The sequence below is a fragment of the Alligator sinensis genome, unplaced genomic scaffold, assembly GCF_000455745.1.
Source record: "Alligator sinensis unplaced genomic scaffold, ASM45574v1 scaffold796_1, whole genome shotgun sequence".
Taxonomy (NCBI): domain Eukaryota; kingdom Metazoa; phylum Chordata; order Crocodylia; family Alligatoridae; genus Alligator; species Alligator sinensis.
In genome coordinates, this window is record NW_005842141.1 from 1,589,589 (window position 1) to 1,608,941 (window position 19,353).

Genomic DNA, 19,353 nt, shown 5'->3' on the forward strand with positions numbered 1-19,353 from the left:
TTCTACAGCCTAGTTTATGACTAGTTCATCCTAACTAATATTTGCCACTGAGTCTGAATCCTAGCCACCTGAAAGGCTAAAGAAGAAACAATCTTATGCCCTTAGGTCTTCACGTAGTGTTGAAAATAGTTTAAGACAAACTATAACCTGCCTGAGTCAACCATATCAACTGTATCTCTCTTGTCAATGGTATAGAAACACTGTATTTTAGTTTACAGAACACATTTAGTATTTTTCCATGTAATGTCTACATATAAGAATGAAGAAACTTGATTTAGTTTTTAGTAAAAAGCCTTTTTAAGTGTACATACTGAATTGAGTGTTCCTGCTTTTTAGTCAGTTAAAATGTATTTTCAAACCTTGAAATTAAGCTAACTTAAGTCTCAGACTTCACTCTGCATGCCTCTGTTGGCCCCTCTTAGATGAAGAAGACACTTGTGTTGATTACATTACCAGTTTTTAATAAGACCATTTATGCTGTAGTTATTTTTTTTCCTGTTTACATAGTTTAGTTTAATTCAATCCATGCATTTTCCCATAGGCAGTTAGAATGTGCAGTGTTTCATATTTATAAAACTTGCTTTTTATTTAAATTGAGAAGTTGGGCTATGAATCATAATTTTGTATGTAGATGGCTGACTTAGTATTTTGTACCTTTCCCAGCTAAAGTGAACTGTTTTGAGAAAGTGACCACCTTCAAAGTGGCAAAAATCTTACTTGAGCAGGTTACTGCTTTTTCTTCTTTTTGCTGGAAAGTGGTCAGTGCCACCCTAACAGTTTTCCAGCAGATTCAGCTGGCTGCCAGCTCCGAATACCAAGGACTGAAGGACATTTGACTCTTATTTTTGTATTTAAATGACATGAATGTAAAGGGGGATGCTCAGGGTTGTTTTGGAGCCTGTTGAATTTTTATCTTTTTTGCCTGTGATTTTATTTTCTAAATAAATACTTCATGTAGCAATCTTGAATATGTTGAGAAGGAAAATGCCAAACCATTTTGGTAATAAAGTTACTAGTTAAGTTATGTTATGATAGGTGTTAAAGTACAAAAACTTTTATTTGTTAATTAATCTTGAAGAAACACGTGCCTCAGTTTAGATGTTTTGTCTTATCTTTTCTGCACTAAATACCTGACAGTTTGACCAATCAATGCACCTTTCCAGTGGCAAGACTTGCTTATCGTAAATTATATTGTCACAATGCAAGATTTAGTGACTGTAAAATGGAATAAAGTTAAAGTTTTCAGGGAATGCAAAAGGTATTAACTTAAGAGACAAAACCATTATTCAGTATGCTTTGCTTCATACTGTAAATAGCTTTTTGGCTTGTGAACCTAATTGTAATCTTTCAGGTATTTTTGTACAAATAAGGGACTGATATTCTGTTTCTTGTAATTAGAAATAAACATTAATACAATGCTATTCATTTTACGTTGGCCCTCATGTCTTCCCCCACCCCCTCTTCTTTGTTTTTGAAATGCCTTGATTCTAACAATTTCAGCTGGATTATCAATTAAAGATCTCCTTAAGACTCAAAGGGAAATCACATCCACAAGTCACTTTTCTTGGCTGCTATGCCTAACAATTTCCATTGGGTCCATTTGTCCAAGAGTTGAAGGCAGTCCCTTCAAACCAACAGTGTTGCACCTTCTTCCTGCAACACAGAGCTGCTGAGGATCCTCTTAATATGGCTTCTCGCTACAGAAGTCATTCAGCCTCTTCAGTCTCGTTCATCTTCCTTTCTGCTTCTCATACCCTGTTAATAACTCAAAGTTCTTGACAATCCCATTACTTTGGTCCTTTCTTCCATTTTTTGGACCTTCCATGTCCTTTGTTTTATACATTTCAGTTACTTCACTATTTAGTCTGTATTTTCACGGTGTTCTGCCCAATTCACTGGTGTCTTAGCTTGGTGCTAGTACCAATTTATCTAGTCTTCTTAGCTGTTGCTTTAATATGACATATGCCTGATAGCTCTTCAGGCACCACCCAATATCTTTCCATACATACTCAATTTTCATTCATGTTAACAGTGTTCATTTTCTTAGCTGCTACTCCTGCTAAATATTGATCAGGCAGGTTAAAATCCAGTGTCTGGAGGATTTCTAAGTAAGGTGATGTTTATTTTTTACTTTTGTCTAAGAAGATCCCAAACTACTTCAGCTTTATCAATTGTATGATATAACTACACATTAGATCACTTTTACCACTACTGGTGTAACAGCTGCCATACTCATTCAACTATAAGAGTAGTGGAATGGGCATGCAGAATGGCAGGGGGAGCTGCTCCAGCCCTGACCCCAACTGGGGCTGGAGGATGCCCTTAGAGCCACTACTGCTGCCTGGCCCAGACTGATGCTTCGTGCTTCCAGTGGAGCCAGAAAAAAAGCACCCGCAAAATTAAGTGGTTGGGGGGCAGGCACAAGAAGGGGACACGTGGTAAGAGGGGGAAAAGCACTCAGGGAGGATGGCTGGCAGGGGAGCAGGCACAGGAGGCAAGTGGCAAGGGGGAGTGGGGCAGGAAAAGGGGCACAGGGCAAGCTGTCTGCCCTCCAGCCATTGATTTCCCTGTGGCAGTGGTGGAAGGGATGAATTTAAGAGGGCCCTCAAGTAACTAGATTTTAGACATGCAAAGTTAAAACAAATTTATAATTTTCTATGTCTAGTGTCTAATTATTTGGGCGGGTCATCTTAAATTCAGGGTTATCTTAGATTTGGGTAAATATGGTATTTGCCCCTACCCAACCAAGTAGCACATAATAGAAGAGGATTTCCCAATCCAGAAGAACATGCAAGTAGATGTTATGATGGGAACATTGATGCTGTAATTACCAAAGTTCAACTTCAGCCATATTAGGGTAGCTAACACCTTTCCCTGTGTAGAATGATCCGCTGCTCTGGTATTTGCTGTTTTAATGTGTTTAAGCATAGTAGGCATTGCATTTTGTAACGGTTTACCATAGTCTCTAGGGGGCCTTCTGTAAATGATGAATCAGAAATAGATCTGACCAACTAGGCAAGGCCAGGCCTTTGCCAACTGTTCAGTTAAAAACTCGCAAGTTGAATGAGAATGTGTACCCTTCATCTCAACAAAATTCAGCTGAAGCTCACCAGAAACAGGCCCAATCTGCCTGTTAAGTTCTTCCTAGACTAATGCAAAAGAGGTTACACTCTCTCTAGCCCAGAGTATTAGGACCATAAGGATTCAGATCCAGGATGGCTGGGTTGCAGATTGAGGCTAGGTCCTCAGTGGCACCGCAGAACTAATCGGACACCAGCCCCAGCCCAGCCTGGTTCCTCCCATGAGGATGATAATGAGAAGTCAAGTGACCAGGGAGAACTGCAGGCACCTGACAGGAGGACTATGAAACTCCTTCCATTTCCTATGGAACTTGTCCCAGCAATAGTGCTTGCGTGTGTGCTCCTTGGATCTTTGCCTTGTTCCTGCTGTGTTCTTGTTTGCTCTAGCTGACTCAAAACTGTCCCTACCCAAAATCTGTTCCTACCTCTTGGCTCTGATCTACCTTCCTCTCACACCACAATACTTCAACCCTTGGCCTGAAGTTGTGGTCCTTGATTAATACCTGCTGTGACCCTCCACATGTCAGATTTGGCTTGTGAGTATCATTGCAACAGCTGCCAGAGCCCTTGCGGAAGCATTGTTGATCCTCTTCAGCTGCTGGAGCTGTGGCTCTGGAACCTAGGTAGTTAACAGCATTTGCCTCCCCCCATTCTTCTTACCCACCACCAAAATGTGGGTTTCTAGTCACCCCTGGACACTAAAATTGGTTGCAGAGGAAAAGGGGGAGAGGAGCAGCAGTGGTGTTAACTCCCTAGGTGTTGCAGCTGCAGTGAAACCAGTGGCTGTGGGAGCTGCAGGGATACAAAAAAGCCAGAAAAATATTACCCAATATCAGGCACATAAGCATCCATCCAACATCCGGTTTCAGTTTGCCATTGCCAATCACATGTTGTCCAATCCCACAGGAAACCCCACTGTCTGGATTTGGCCAAGCAAGTTTGACACCCCTGCTTGCTGCTCGAGGTGCAGGACATGTCTTGCTTTAGCTTTTAATTCCTCGTGCTAAATAGGACTGTGGAGGTTTGGAAATAATTCACCTTTTGTTGGATATGATCTCGTCCCTGTCTCTACTTGTCGCTCCACAGCAGCAACAAATGTATCCCATTCAACTCTGGACTCCAGATCAGAACCATACCTTGATTTTAAAAAGTGTCAAATTTTACACTGGTGCTTGATTTCATGTTCATTTTTAGCAGTTATTTGGCTTGTTTCAGCATTAATCCATTTATTTAAATGGGAGAATAAATACTGAGTTGCATGAGCCTTTTTCTCTGTAAGTTTAAAAAAATATGAACTTGTTCTGAAAAATGGCATCTCTTAAGTAGGAGCTCAGAGGTCAAGATTTTGCAATCCATTGTCATATGTGTAACCACAGCTGTTCACACTGGAATTGGACCCAGCATCTGTACCTTTGTTCTGGGCAGGCACAACCCTCAGACTGACCACAACACCTGACAGTTGATAATAGGTGAATGTATTGATACAGAGTAAAAACAAAAAGCAACAATGCAAACAATCAAACTATCTACCAATCCTAGGGTTGTCATCAGAGTCAAAGTACCTCTGGCCGGGATGCAGGCTCAACTCTGAGGCTCTTTCTCTTAGATGTCAGCAGTCTGGAGTTGGGATGCCAAGGCCCACAGCCCCCCTCCAGTGGGGTGCATGAGACGGGCTGCTGGTATGCCCTTGGTCCAGGGTGGCCCCAAGGACCCTTTCCAGGGGATGGGGATGGGAACCCCTGTCAAGGAAGAGAAGGAGGGACAAGGAGGGAGGAATGGACAAAGGGACAGAGAGAGATGGGACAAAGGGAGGGGACCCTTTGTTACTCTTAAGTCTCTGCTTTTGTATTCTCCTTTGATGACTCTCATCCGTGGCTGCCTCTGGTTGGTTGTCTCTCTGTGGTCACATGCCCACGGAGCTTTCTGGGCCTTCTCCTAATTTAGTCTGTTCCCCACAAACTGGAACTTAGACCCCCCTGCTCTTTGAGGCCTTGTTGCTGGTGTCACTTATCTTGTGTTATGGGACAGTATGGTACATACTTCTTTGGTTCCCAGGCTGTGTGTCCTTGTTGTGTTAGGTAACCTGTCTGCTTTGAAGGCCGTGATCTCATGTTATGGGATGCCCCGCTTAATTCTCAGGCTGCATCCATCCATTGGCCTTGTTGTGCTAGACAGCCCATCAGCTTTCAGGGCCATGAGAAGCTGTGTGCGCGTCTCCCAAGCTCTTTAGAAATCCATTTAGCCCCTGCTGCCTACCTTGACCCCTTATAATGCATATCTCTATACCTATAAACTAATTCCCCAAAAACTAGGCCTTTAAATACTGTTTCTAAGCCAACAACAGCAACTTCTGCTTCCATTCATGTGGATGAGATGCAGCTTGATTTTCTCTACATAAATGTTTGTAGGATGCTATTTTTTCACAAACACAAAGGAAGCCCAGAAATTCCATATGGATTTCAAAACTCATCTTCTGCAATCAGAGGGCATTTTTTATATGTGATTCCAATGTGGCACTGGGTGCTTTAATTAGCAAGCCGTGCTAATTAAAAGTGCCCATGCATCACGTTTATGAGCCTTGCCACATGTCCCTGTGCTGAAAAAATGGTCGTGATGCACTTTGAACTGAAGCTCACTGGCTGTGTTTTATTTCAAAGCACACTGCCACCACTTTGTCAGTGCAGAGGTGCTGATATATGTGACGCGCAAGGCTGCTGGAGCACGTTAATGTCCATGCTCCAGCAGACTTGATTAATCAAGTCTGCCCTGATGCGCTAGATTTCCAACATGTTGAACCAGGCTCCCCACATGTGTAGGAGCCTGGTCATAACAGTCATACAGAAAGTTCTTCTTACAGGGAATAAAGTACTAAGTGAATTGGCTGATGTTTTCATAGTGTGCTTGGAATAAAGAATGTGGCATGACAAACTGAAACGGGATGTTGAACAGATGCTAATATGCCTGATGTTGGGTAATATTTTTCTGGCTTTTTTGTACCCTGCAACTTTTGATTACAAATGATCAGTGTTTACACATCATCTGTTAGAAGAGGGTAATTGAGTGTTTAATGGGAAATGCAGCCCCTAGATCTGAAAATTATTTTCAAAATTGGATCCAAACCCACCCTAAGGTATGTCCTATTAAAATCCATTTAAACCAGAAAAGTTGTTTGGGGGAACATTTGTACAGCTAGTTTAGTTTCAGAGTGTGTCATTTGACACGCTAATGTCCAATTGATTTATGTCTCAGGCATTATTTGTCTAACATCTTGGAAGCTTTTCCAGATGGATCAGCAGTTAAAGAAAACGGCTGCATTCCCACACTGTATTAATTTGAGTTGCTCCTGTAATCCAAATACTATGCTTCCTGGCCTTAACTTTGAGCACACTTTAATTACAAGTTGGAAGTCTAATACAGCTACATAACTACCCAGGGGCAATGCACCTTTCATTAGGCACTTGAATTAGTCACCTCTGAACCCTTCAAATAAACGACTGTGTAATGCATCCAGTATAAATTTTTTAGCCAGAAGAAATTTTGCTTTATTGCTCATCACTTTGTTTAGATCTTGACAGATGCTTTTACCAGAAAAGGTGGTTCATCATCAGACACCGGGCAGTGACTAACAAGCCGCCTTGCAACACTTTCTTTTCCCCTCCCAGTCATCTGTTTTCTTTAATCTAGGGTTTTTTGCCTGAAGTCACTTGACTGTGGGGTACTGCTGCTTCACAGATTGACCAGAGGTAAGAGCATGTAAATATGGCTGCCATTTGTTACAGTCTTCCAGCCTGCAAAATGCTAAACTGTCATGGTGCAAGCAGAATTGGGCTTAGGAGGAGGCTGGAAGGAAAGGGAGAAACAAGTGAGAAAGAACTTGACTGTGCAGGATGATTGTGGCAGGAATTAGGATGTCAGCCAGGCAAGCCCCAGCTGGGGCCAGTAACTTAGGTGGGACTGACTGAGTTCCCCCAGATGGCTCCAGGTAAGTGCTTGGTTGTGGCAACAGCATAGAAGCAGCAGCTCTTGCAGTACTCTTTGGGCTCCCAACAAGAAAGGTTCTGCTTTTGTCTAGTCCCAGTGCTCCCGATTCTGATTTCTGGTCCCTACACTTCAATCCCCTGTTCCCTCATCCAGCTTCCTTCCCTCAGTCTTTTCCCTGATGCCCTCCTTCCTGCCTGAACCTCTGCGAAGCCTGTGCTTGTGCCACTTTTAGCTCCTGGGCTATACTCATCTCATGACACCTTCAGACATTCGAGGCTTGTGCCCATAGCCCCTGACTCCTGACAGTCTCCCTCCCCACCCGCATGTCCAAGTTGTGCCATGGGAGTCCCTGAACAATAGCATCTGCAGTCCGTGCTCTCCAGGATGCTTCCCTCAACCTCTCAGTATTCCATAGAGAATTTGATGGCTGGCTGCAGACAGAACTGTATCAAAGCACTACATTGCAAACCCAAATGAAGACCCTTCAACAGGAGAGAGAAGTCCCTGTCAGCAGTGACCATTCAGACCCCCATGAGACTGAGGTGTCCCTGCTAGACCACTGAGATGGCAGCCCAAGGAATTTTAGGGGGCAGTTTCATCCAGTGCTAGCTCTGATTTTTTTTCACATCCTCAGAGGTATCCCTCTGATAAGGTGAAAGTGCACATGAAGAAAATCAGTCTCAATTTCTGGTAATGCCCTGAAATTAGCTTGTCCATTGCTGGAGACCTCCAATCTTTTTTTTTGAGGCAGAAAGGTTTGACCCCTGCTAGACCTGAAAGCCCTGTAAGGTCTGAGGTAGGCCCACCAACCTGCTCCAGCTCCAACTTCAGCTCCTGTCCTGTTTCTGGAGTGCCCAAAGCCTGCTCCAGCTTCGGCTCCAGCCCTGTTTCCTGAGCACCGGAGGCCTAGCCAACCTCCAGTTCCTGTTCTTGATTCTGCAGGCCAGTTGGTAAGCAGGGTCTAAGCTACAAGCCAAAGAACCAGCATTTTAAAACATCATAAAGAGTGTCATTTACCTTTGTTTTTAAAATTTAACAATTTCTCTCTTAATTTAGCTATAGCCATTCTGTACCATAGCCCTCTTCCACTACTCTGAATATCTGCAAAACTCTGTGTATGGGGGTTAGGGGGAGAGGGAGATCATAGAAAATTAGGGTTGGAAGGGACCTCAGAAGGTCATCTAGTCCAACCAACCCCCCCCTGCTCAAAGCAGGACCGTCCCCAACTAGATCATTTCAGTCAGAGCTTTGATGAGCCAGGCCTTAAAAACCTCCAAGGGTGGAGATTCCACCACCTCTCTAGGTAACCTGTTCTTCTGCTTTACTACCTTCCTAGTAAGAGAGATTTTCTTAATATCCAACCTAAACCTCCCTTGCTGCAACTTGAGACCATTGCTCCTTGTTCTGTCATCTGACACCACTGAGAACAGTCTAGCTCCATCTTCTTTGGAACCAACCTTCAGGTAGTTGAAGGCTGCTATCAGATCTTCCCTCAGTCCTTTCTTCTGCAAACTAAATAAGCCCAGCTCCCTCAGCCCCAACCCCCAAACCCTTTATGTTGCCCTCCACTGGACTCTCTCCAGCCTGTTCACATCTTTTCTGTAGTGGGGGGACAAAACTGAACACTACTCCAGATGTGGCCTCACCAGTGCAGAATGGAGGGGAATAATTACTTCCCTCAATCTTCTGGCAACACTCCTACTAATGCAGTCCAGTATACTGTTAGTCTTGACAACAAGGATATGTTGTCTCATGTCAAGCTTATTGTTCATTATAAACCCTGGTAGTTAGAAAATGGTATTTACAGGTTTGCTTTTAGGAACTGGCATGTAGGTAAAGTAGATATTGCATTAGAACAGTGGTCCAAGAGAATGGCAAGGGTTAATTGGTGTCTAAAACCCTGTTTGGGACAAAGTTTTCTTCAAGACCCACTGTGTCTGAAGCCAGCAGAGACACAGGCTGGGAAATTAAGGACGTGTACCACACTATTCCATAATATGAGATAAGGTGGCATTAGGTCACAGTCCCAAACTGCAGAGCCCTTGGGATTTCCAGCTTTGGTGAACAAACCAAATTAGAAGGCCCAGTACATAACTAAATTAAGATGTATGCATATGATAGTTTTTTGAAACAAGGGAGTATGCTGACAGGACAGAACATGGACAGTATGATGACAACAGGGAAACCATTCAACAACACCCAGAGATGAAGAGTCATCAGAGGGGAGAGAGAATACAAAAGGAGGAATTTTAGAGCAGCAAAGGGTCCCTGAGAGGGGAACCTGAGGCCACCATGGACAGAGGGCGCACCACCAACCTGTCTCATCCATTCCGCCCCTCTCCCCACACACTGGGGGAGGTGGGGGGCCTCTGCCTTCAACCTCTAGGCTGCTGACATCTGATATTCAAGAAGGAACCTCAGGATGAAGCTTGCATGATGGCCAGATGTATTTCCCCTCTGTGACAGCTCTAGGACTGTAGATACAGAACTGTTTGAATTATTCTTATCCGCTATCATTGTGTATCAATAAAATTTGCCCGCTATTGAATGGAGAGGTTGTGGTCAGCCTGAGGGTTTGGGTCTACCTGGAAGAAGGTATCAGGGTCATAAATCCAGTGCTGATAACCCCCAGGTCCTTTTCTGCAGAGCTACTGCTTAGCCAGTTGGTCCCAAGCTTGTAGCGGTGCATGGGATTCTTCCGTCCTAAGTGCAGGATTTTACACTTGTCCTTGTTGAACCTCACTTTGAATCCTAGCCCTACCCTGCAGTGTAGATTTCTTTCTACTATACCCCCTCCCCCCCAGCTTGGTGTCATCTGTGAACTTGCTGAGGGTGCACTCCATCCATCTTCCTGATCGTTAATAAAGATATTGAACAAAACCACTCCCAGGACTGACCCCTGAGGCACTCCACTTGATACCAGTGGCCAGCTACACCTTGAGGTGTTGATCACTACCCATTGAGCCGGACAATCCAGCCAGCTTTCTAGTCACCTTATAGTCCATTCATCCAACCCATACTTCCTTAGCTTGCTTGCAAGAACACTGTGGGAGACAGTATCAACAGCCTGCTAAAGTCAAGGTATATGCTGTCCACTGTTTTCCCCACATCTGTAGAGCCAGTCATTTCATAGAAGGCAATCCAAGTTCATAGAAATGGATTCCTTGAGGATCTGTTCCCTGGTTTTTCTGGAGACTGAGTTTAGGCTGACTAGTTCCCTGGATCCTCCTCCTTCCCTTTCTCAAAGATGGGCACCATATTTGCCCTTTTCCAATCATCCCAGACCTCCCGGTCACCATGAATTTTCAAAGATAATGGCCAGTGGCTCTGCAATCACATCAGCCACCCTCAGATGCATTGCATCAAACCCTGTGAACTTGTACACATCCAGCTTTTCTAAGTAGTCCCATACCTGTTCTTTTGCCACTGAAGGCTTCTCACCTTCTTCCTAAACTGTGCTGCCCAGTGCAGTAGTCTGGAGCTGATCTTGCCTGTGAAGACCAAGGTAAAAAAGGCATGAAGTATTTCAGCTTTTCCTTCTCCTCTGTCACTAGGCTGCTTCTCCCATTCAGTAAGGGACCCTGACCTTCCTCTCATTGCTAGCATACTTGTAGAAACCCTTTTGGTTACTCTTTATGTCCCTTGCTAGCTTCAACTCCAGTTGCACTTTGGCCCTCCTGATTTCATCCCTGAATGCCTGAACAATATTATTATGCTCCTCCCAAGTTGTTTGTCCAAGCTTCCACTTCTTGTAAGCTCCCTTTTCGTGTTTAAGCCAGGGGTGGGCAAAAGACAGCCTGGGGGCTGGATCCAGCATGCCAGGCAATTCCATCTGTCCTGCATAGCCCCTCCATAAGCCCTGGCTCTGGGCTGCCTCTCTACAAGCCACCACCTCTATGCAGGAGGTGCGGCTCTGGTTACTAAGCAACTACCCCCCCACCCCAGCCTGGCCTGACCCACCCATAGCCCCAAACCTGGGGGTGCTAGCTACTAGAAACCTCTGCCTGGCAGAGACTTTTCCTGGCCACCCTGAAGCTGTTTCTAGCCCTCCCTGCCAGCAAGACTGGGAATTCAGGTGAGGGCCCCACTGGGCCGGGGCCAGGGACTCCCGCTGGGGGAAATGGGTGGGAGTGTGGGGAGCTGCACACTAAAACCAGGTGGGTCTGGCCTCATATGCTTCTTTTGCAACCAGGGACTGGGGTCAGAGCCCAGGAGCTGCACACTGCAGGCTGGGCAGACCCTGCATCTGCCACCACGTGGAGCCAGGGACTCGGGCAGGAGCGCTATTGGGCTGGGTGGGGCTGGCCCTGCATGCTGCTGACATTCAGCCAGGGACTTGGGTGGGAGCTGCATGCTATAAGTCTGGGTAGGGCTGTCACCACCTGTGGCTGGGGACTGAGGTGGGAGTATGGGAGCTGTGCAATATGAGGCCAAGCAGGGCTGGCCCAGCTCACTGCCACCATGTACAGTCAGGGGTTAGGGGGGGCAGGACCTCTGGTCCCAAGATGACAGCAGGGGACTAGGTACCTGTCAAGGGATGGGGTTACCCTTGTGGCCCTCGACAGCTCACCAAAACTCGTTAAGTGGCCCTGCAGCTGAAATAATTTCCCACCCCTGGTTTAGGCTCACTGAAGAGTCCTCTGCTAAGCCAAGCTGGTTGCCTGCCACATTTGCTATTCTTCCTGCACATCAGGATGGTTTGTTCCTGTGCCCTTTGTTTCTTTAGAATACAACCAGCTCTCCTGAACTCCTTTCCTCTTCAGACTCCTCTCCCAGGGGATCCTGCCCATCAGGTCCCTGAGGGAAAGTCTGCTTTTCTGAAGTCCAGGGTCCATACTCTGTTGCTCTCCTTTCTCAAGGATGAAAACTCTGAAAGTCCAGCCCCACCAGGAGAGGAATTTGCAAAGCTGTGGAGGTGCCTAGTGTATTGTCTACACTAGTTCTTCCTATTCATCAGGCTCCTACTGAAAAATAAGCCCCCTCCCCGACCCCTTCCCATGGTCCAAATCCCAGCCGTGTGTCCGTGAAGATGCCCCAGGGGTCCCAGCTCTCACTCCTAAGACCTCAGTTGTACTTGAAAGCAGCAGCGAAGGGTGGGTGTTCATCCTTGCACTGTCCTCACCAGTGTGTTTCTGGGTTTGGAGCCCCTGGGAGTTTTTTCAGCACCAGCTTCACCTGTGCAGGTATAGACACACTCTAAGTTCCCCACGCAGAGAGTAAGACAGTTGAGTGCCCAAAACAGCACTTACAAAAGACTCACAAAGGCCAGCACATGGCATGGTGCCTGCCTGAGGCAGTCCTGCCTCTCTCTTGGACTTGGGTGCCTGCCTCTACAGCCCTGAGTAAGGTGCTCTTATCCACAGATCCCTTATTGTACTTAAGGGCTAAAGTCTTCCCTTTGGGCACAGGTTCATGTCAGTGCTGCTGCCCTCCATCTGCTGATCAGCCTAGTGCTGCAGCACTGAGAAGTGGGACATCTGGGTTATAGGCCCTCTGCTGCCATTGGGGACCTAGCCCTCATACTTTCCAGGAAAGTATACTAACTGGCAGCATACAAGCCCACCTGGATTGGGGATGTCTTGCTGCATCCTTCATTGGAGCTACACAACTACATAGCCAAAAATTACAGAGCAAGCAAGAGGGACGGTGACTTAGCAGCCAGGCCAATCCCCTAGAAGGGAGGAGACCTGGATTCTGGTTTTTGCTCCAGGGATGACTGATAGGGTTTGTACCATTCACTGAATAAAATATAGAAAAGGTGTTGGAAACAGGACCCAGGGCTCCCTGCTGGAGTACTGAACCCATAGAATCCTGCTCCTCCTTCCTTGAACTCTCCAGCCTCCTGACTCTTGTACTCTCCTGTAACTATTATACTCTCCTGTAAAGAGCTTCCAGCAGCTGCATGCTTTGGAATGAGAGAGGCTGGGACTTTCACTGCATTTCATGGTGTGTTAAGTGCCCTTAAGAGCATAATGATCACATTAGGCTGCTCAGATGATTTAGCATGGAATCCTAATTTCTGAACCCCAAGAAGGCTTAGCTACTGAGATACTCAGCTCTGTCAAGAAGATAGCAAATCCAGGCAGATGTAGTAGCAGCACACTTGGCACCTAAGCTTTGGGCAGTATTGCTACTTACAAGTCCATAGTCTTCAGGTGTCCAAAGGCTTAGGCAGGATTTCTGAGCATCAGATCCTTTTGATTTAGACAACTCAGTTCTGTCTTAAGATGCCTTCTAATCTGTGGCAGGCCTGACAAACAGGTTGGTTCCCACTAGTCTAGAGTATAGCACACAGTTTTGAGCTCTGCATTTTAAGAAGTATGTAAGAGATGAGAGTCCAAAGGTAGCAACAAAATATTAAGTACTTGTTGAAAGGTAAGCTGTATAAAGAAAAGTTGAGAGAACTAGAAGTGTTTGGTTTACGGCAGAGGTGTCAAACTCCTTTCGCTTTGCAAGCTAGCAGTGTGGGTTGTCCATGGGCCAGATGAATGGTGTGTGGCCAGTCTGCAGCCTGGATCAGGCCCACAGACCCTCCCCCCCCCCGCCAGATCCAGCACATGGTGCTAGTTCTGGTTGGTCCAGGACCTACACAACCTGCACAGCATGCCCCAGCCCAATCCAGGGACACACTGCATACAGTGCCCAGTCCAGGACCCACCCATACCGTATTTCACACCTTTTCTGGAGTGGCCAGGGGGAAGCACTGCATGCAGCATGGGTCCTGGAGTGGCTGAAGTGGATGCTGCATGTGGCGCAGTTTCTGGGTCCTGTGTGTGGAATCAGTTCAGTGTACAGTGTGTGGGTCAACTCCAGATCCAGGGGCAGCACTAGGACCCATATGTTGAGGCTCCTTGTACTGTAACTTGGATACCCCTGGCTTAGAGAAAAGGTGATTAAGGAGGGGAGAGCATGTGGTATCAGTCTTCAAATATTTTAAAGGCTGCCATAGAGGGGGAACATCTGTTCACCCTTGTTTAAAGAGATCAGGATGCAAAACAATGACTTTAAATTGCAGTAAAGTAGATTTCGATTAAATTTCAGGAACAACTTCCTTACTATTCAAACAGTGAGACAGGGGAAGAGACTGCCTAGGGAGGTTGCCAAATTTCCTTCACTGGAGGTCTTAGAGGAGGCTGGATAAACATTAGTCAGGGATGATTTAGAAGCATCATTCCTCTGTGGGTGCAGGGTGTTGGACCCTTGGCCTCAAGGTCCCTCCCAACCCTATGATTCTATGAGTTCAATCACCAGGATGTGGATGAAAGGGCTGAGAGAAAGAATGAGAGAGAGAGAGCTCTCAAATGGGCAGAGGAGAGAACAGAATCATTTGGGGAAAAAGTGTACCTGGTGGAGTATCACAGTCCTGAGTGAGCCCAAATGCTAGTAGAGATGCAACTTCTGTTCTTGGATACCTGTCATTGGCTCCCCCTTGCACCAACAGCCAGAGCAAAAGTTAAGAAAATCCCACCCCCAGCCAGCTCATGTGCTCTTTCCTGACCAGCTGAAAACGTGGTTGTACTTCGAGAAATGGCTATTAAAAATAGGATGTCAGCTCTCTCCAGCTTTCAAGCCTGTGGCCATTACTGTTTAGAATGATCATTTCTTGCTCTTTTTCCTCCTGTTAATCTGAGAGTCCTAGTTATCCACGTGCATCATCAACAGAAATGTTCACTCTGATTTAATCAGTTACACCCAAGCAAAGCCAGCAAAAGAAAATGGACTGGCTAATTTGCAGATGACTTTACAGAGGGAGATACATGAGTAAAGATGAGCCTGGCTTGACTCTGGGGTTCTCAGAATGATTTTCCAAGGTTGAGATGAGCATTCATTTAAACTTTGATCACACACATATATAGAGTACACTTCCATTCTACAGTGGGACTGGAAAGTAGCTTGGTGGTATCACCCTTTGAGTATACCTTTGTGTGTGTGCATGTGTGTGTATAAAGCTAACTGCACTTTATCATGCCCACTTTCCATCAGTATTTAATCAGACCAAGGGGAAAGACAAGCAAGATAAAGATCACAGGGGGCATGGTGGGAATGATAGCCTGTGCCAGTACTGTGGATGCTGAGCTGGTGCAAAACCAACTAGAAAAGTTAGACATTTATAAGTCAGCAGACCAGATGGACTTCACCCGATACAGGCGGACCTGGACAGGCTGGAGAGCTAGGTGGACCAGAACCAAATGAAGTTCAACACTCAGAAGTGTAAGGTGCTCCATCTGGGGGCAAACAATCCCCAGCATACCTACAGGCTTGGTGGCGACAATTTGATTTGCACCACGACCGAAAGGGACCTAGGGGTAGTGATTGACCATTGCATGAACATGAGCCAGGAGTGCGATGCTGTGGCCAGCAGGGCAAACAGCACACTGGCATGCATTAACCGTTGCATCTCATGCAAAACTAAGGAAGTGATACTCCCACTGTACTCCACACTGGTGAGACTGCAGCTGGAGTTCTGCAGTTCTGGGTGCTGCACTTCAACAAGGATGTGGAAGAACTTGAGAGGGTCTGGAGAAGAGCCACCCGTTTGATCAGGGACTTGCAAGACAAGCCATATGAGGAGAGGCTGAGGGACTTGGGCCTCTTCAGCCTACAGAAGAGAAGGTTGAGAGGGGACTTGGTATCAGCTTACCACTACATAAGGGGAGTACATCAAGAACTCGGTGAACAGCTGTTCACCAGGGCACCCCTGGGGAAGACCAGGAACAATGGATACAAACTCCTGGAAGGTCACTTCAGGCTCAATTCCAGGAAAAACTCCTTCACAGTCAGGGTGTCCAGACTGTGGAATAAACTCTCTCCAGTGGTGGTGCAGTCACCTACCCTGGAAATCTTCAAAAGGAGACTGGACAGTCACCTCGCTCGGGTCACTTGACCCCAGTTGTCTTTTCCTGCATAGTTCAGGTGGACTGGACCCAATGATCTACAACAGGCTTGTCCAACGTACAGCCCGCGGGCCACCATGTGGCCCTCCAAGTCGTTTTCTGAGGCCCAAGGTGCTGCGATGGGAAATGAAAGTAAACACTGTACTTTCGTTTCGGGGTGGTGATGTGATACCGCTTCCTGTGAGGTCTTTGAATATGGCTTGCCGGCCCACTGGATGATAAAAAGTTCATGATCCGGCCCCGCATTCAAAAAGACTAAGAATACTTCCGGCAGCTATTAAAACCAAATTTGCTAGATTGTAATAAAGTTACCTTCTTTAACAAATCTGATATGTTAGAAAAAATAAGCTGTTAAAGATACATTATGTGTCTTGAAATATTAACGGTATTTAATTCAGAAGGAAGCTAGGAATGGTTCATGAGCCTTGGTTAAAGCGTACTGAAGTGACCTTTGAAAGGCTTAACTGTGAGGAAGGTGTCTAGAGAAGTGTAACTTCCCCTGTTAAAAACAGAAACTGTTTTGAAACACCTGCAAATGCTTGTGAAATTTTGGATCAAATGTTTTGGAACTACTTGCTCTGCAACAGAAACTGTTCTACAGGTTAACCAACAGAGGGAGCTCATTGTGCTGTATATTATTCAAGGTAAAGGATTTATTAAAGCTGAATACTACAGTAGTAATAGGGATCCAGAAAGCTAAATTTTTCACCATCTACAGCAGGCAATCATTGCTAGTCTTTGTATCCTCTATAAGCTGAATCGAGTGGGAGATTTGCCAATGACATCAGTGGAATCAGGCTTTTGACCTCTGTGTTTACTTTTTGTTCAACGTAACCACAAATCTCAACACTAGAGATTTTGCCTTCAATTTTCTCTGGAAAAAGAACTAGTGCCTCTTTGGTGAAATGTTATTTAAACAACACAAGGGGACTTTTTAAAGGGAAGTTCCCAGGCACATGTTGTGGCATGTGTTTTGAAGGTAAGCTGTATAGGGAGAAGACGAGTAGTTGCACTGCTCAGATACAATTCTGACAATGAAGAGGTGGAAAAATATGTGTGCTTGGTCCTAGCCCTCATTCCTTCTCCCTTCACTGGGCAGGGAGAATGGAGGCGTGGATGTTGCTTGTGAGTTGCTGAGATCTTATCTATCTTGGGAAACCTTCTAAAACCCCTCCATCACAGGCTTTGAGCATCTCCTGTGCACCTTTCAGGGTGACAGCAAAGCTCCTGAGAGGATTTCTCTGGCTTTTGGCCCTTTGGAGAATGAAACTGTGCTCGGCATAGGGATCTTTGAGCTTATTTCTATTTCATCATTGTTAGCAGCAGGTACAGAAACAGGACACAATAACCCCTGACCTGCCTGCAGCTCTAAGTGTCATCCTTATGGTGCAGGGTGTATTTATTTATTTGTTTGATTGATTTCCTACCCTATCCTCAAGGGGAACATTTCACAGCAGTTCATGAAGGGTGGTGACATCCCATGACCCAGAAATCCTTTACACTCTGGTTTTGTATTCTTCATATCAGCATTTACAACCAGCAAAGGAGTGAAGCAGTCTGTCCATGGAAAAGCATCCAGGGAGAGCCACTTTAGCTGCAGTAGTCTTTGGGCCAAGTATGGTGTCAGTGGTGCTCTGTACTGGTCTTATCACCCAAGTCGGTGCCTGGGGCAGTTGCCCCATTTGCCCCACTTTAGTTATGCCACTGATGTAATGTAATTGAATTTTCAAAAAACTTCTGCAAGGTCCCTCACCAAAGAGGTGGCAAAACAGAGTTTTCACAGAATTGGAAGGAAAGTCTCTTCGTGGAGACTGTTTAAAGCTGTTTAAAAGATAGGAAACAGAGCAGGGCTAAATGGTCACTTTTCAGAATAAAAGGGATCTGTGCTGGCTGTGTTTTTGCTCAGCATTTTCATAAATGACCTGGGGGAAAAATAAGCAGGGAAATAGCAAGATTTCCAAATGATACTGAATTATTTTGGGAAGTTCAGTCCCAATCTGACAATGAGGAGCTGCAGAAAGAACTTGCAAAGCTAAGAAAGTAGGCAAAAAAGTGGCAGGCGAGCTTCAATGTTGAGAAATGCAGAGTAATGTACATTGGGAAAAAGTAACCTCAACTATGTGTTTGCTACAATGGGCTCTGTTACAACTGTTACAACAAAGAGATCCTGGAGTCAGTTTTAGATACTTCTCTCAAAAAATTGTCTCAATGTTCAAAGGCAACCCAAAAAGGCCAATAAAATGTTGAACATCATTAAGAGTGGAATTGAAAACAAAATGAAAAATCTCATTATGCCACTGCATAAATACACGGTATGGCAACATCTCGAATACTGCATACAGTTCTGTTCTGTGAATCTCCACAAGAATGAAGTGGCATTAGAAGTTACAGAAGGGCAACAAAGAAGATCAGGGGTATGGAGCAGCTGCAATACCAGGAGTGACTAGAAAAAGACAGGACCCTTCATTTTGCAAAGGAAGTGTTGGGAGGAATATAATGAAGATCTATAAGATTATGATGCATAAAGTGAACAGGGAACTGTTATTCATCACCTCTCAAAACACAAAAACTAGGGGCACCCATTGTAATTAATAGGAGGCGTACAAACAGTGGAAGCAAGGGGCTATCACCAAGCAGGATTACACCTCCATTGTTCGGGACTGCAGGGAGACTGTTAGGAAGGCCAAGGCAGAGATGGAGCTAGGGCTAGTGACCAGAATTAAGGATAATAAAAAGTCCTTTTTCAAATACATAGGAAGTAAGAAGGCGGCACTAGGTAACATGGGGTCCCTACAGGATAGGCTTGGCAATCTGGTGATTGTAGCAAATGAAAAAGATGACCTCTTTAACAAATTATTTGCCTCCATATTCTTGAACAGGAACCAAGACGTTCCTGCCACTAGAATTGCGGGTGCACCGTCATGCCTAGGGTCAGGGACAACCTACTTAGGGAAATTTTGGAGGGGCTGGGCTTATTTAAATCAGTAGGTCCAGATGCGCTTCACCTGAGAGTGCTGAGGAAATTGTCAGGGGTCATAGTGGGGCCTGGCATGGCTCTATGAGTGCTTGTAGGGCACTGGCCAGATACCAGAGGATTGGAAAAGGGCCAATGTGGTCCCCATTTACAATGTGGTCCCCTGGCAATTATAGGCCAGTCAGTCTTACCTCGGTCCTTGGGAAGACCTTTGAGAAAATGATCAAAGAGCACTTCTGCAAGGGCCCAGCAGGGGAGGTAATGCTCAGGAGCAACCAACATGGGTTCAGTGAGGGCAGGTCCTGCCTGACTAACCTAGTTTCTTTTTATGATCAGGTCACAAAGTCCCTGGACGAGAGCATCGAGGTGGATGTCGTCTTCCTGGACTTTAAGAAGACCTTTGACACAGTTTCCCACCACATTC

The 19,353-nt window shown here is 45.6% G+C and overlaps 1 protein-coding gene across 2 annotated transcripts in view; it reads left to right on the top strand.

Moving 5' to 3' along the window:
* Nucleotides 1–1,502, top strand: part of GRB10 (growth factor receptor bound protein 10) — a 201,342-nt gene extending 199,840 nt beyond the window's left edge. Inside the window, exon 18 of one of the 2 annotated variants that reach the window (XR_003094437.1) lies at nucleotides 664–1,502. The gene's annotated coding sequence lies outside the window, so the exon portion shown is untranslated. The remainder of the gene's footprint in view (nucleotides 1–663) is intronic. The other variant, XR_003094438.1, reaches the window with a different exon arrangement.
* The last annotated feature ends 17,851 nt before the right edge of the window (nucleotides 1,503–19,353 follow it).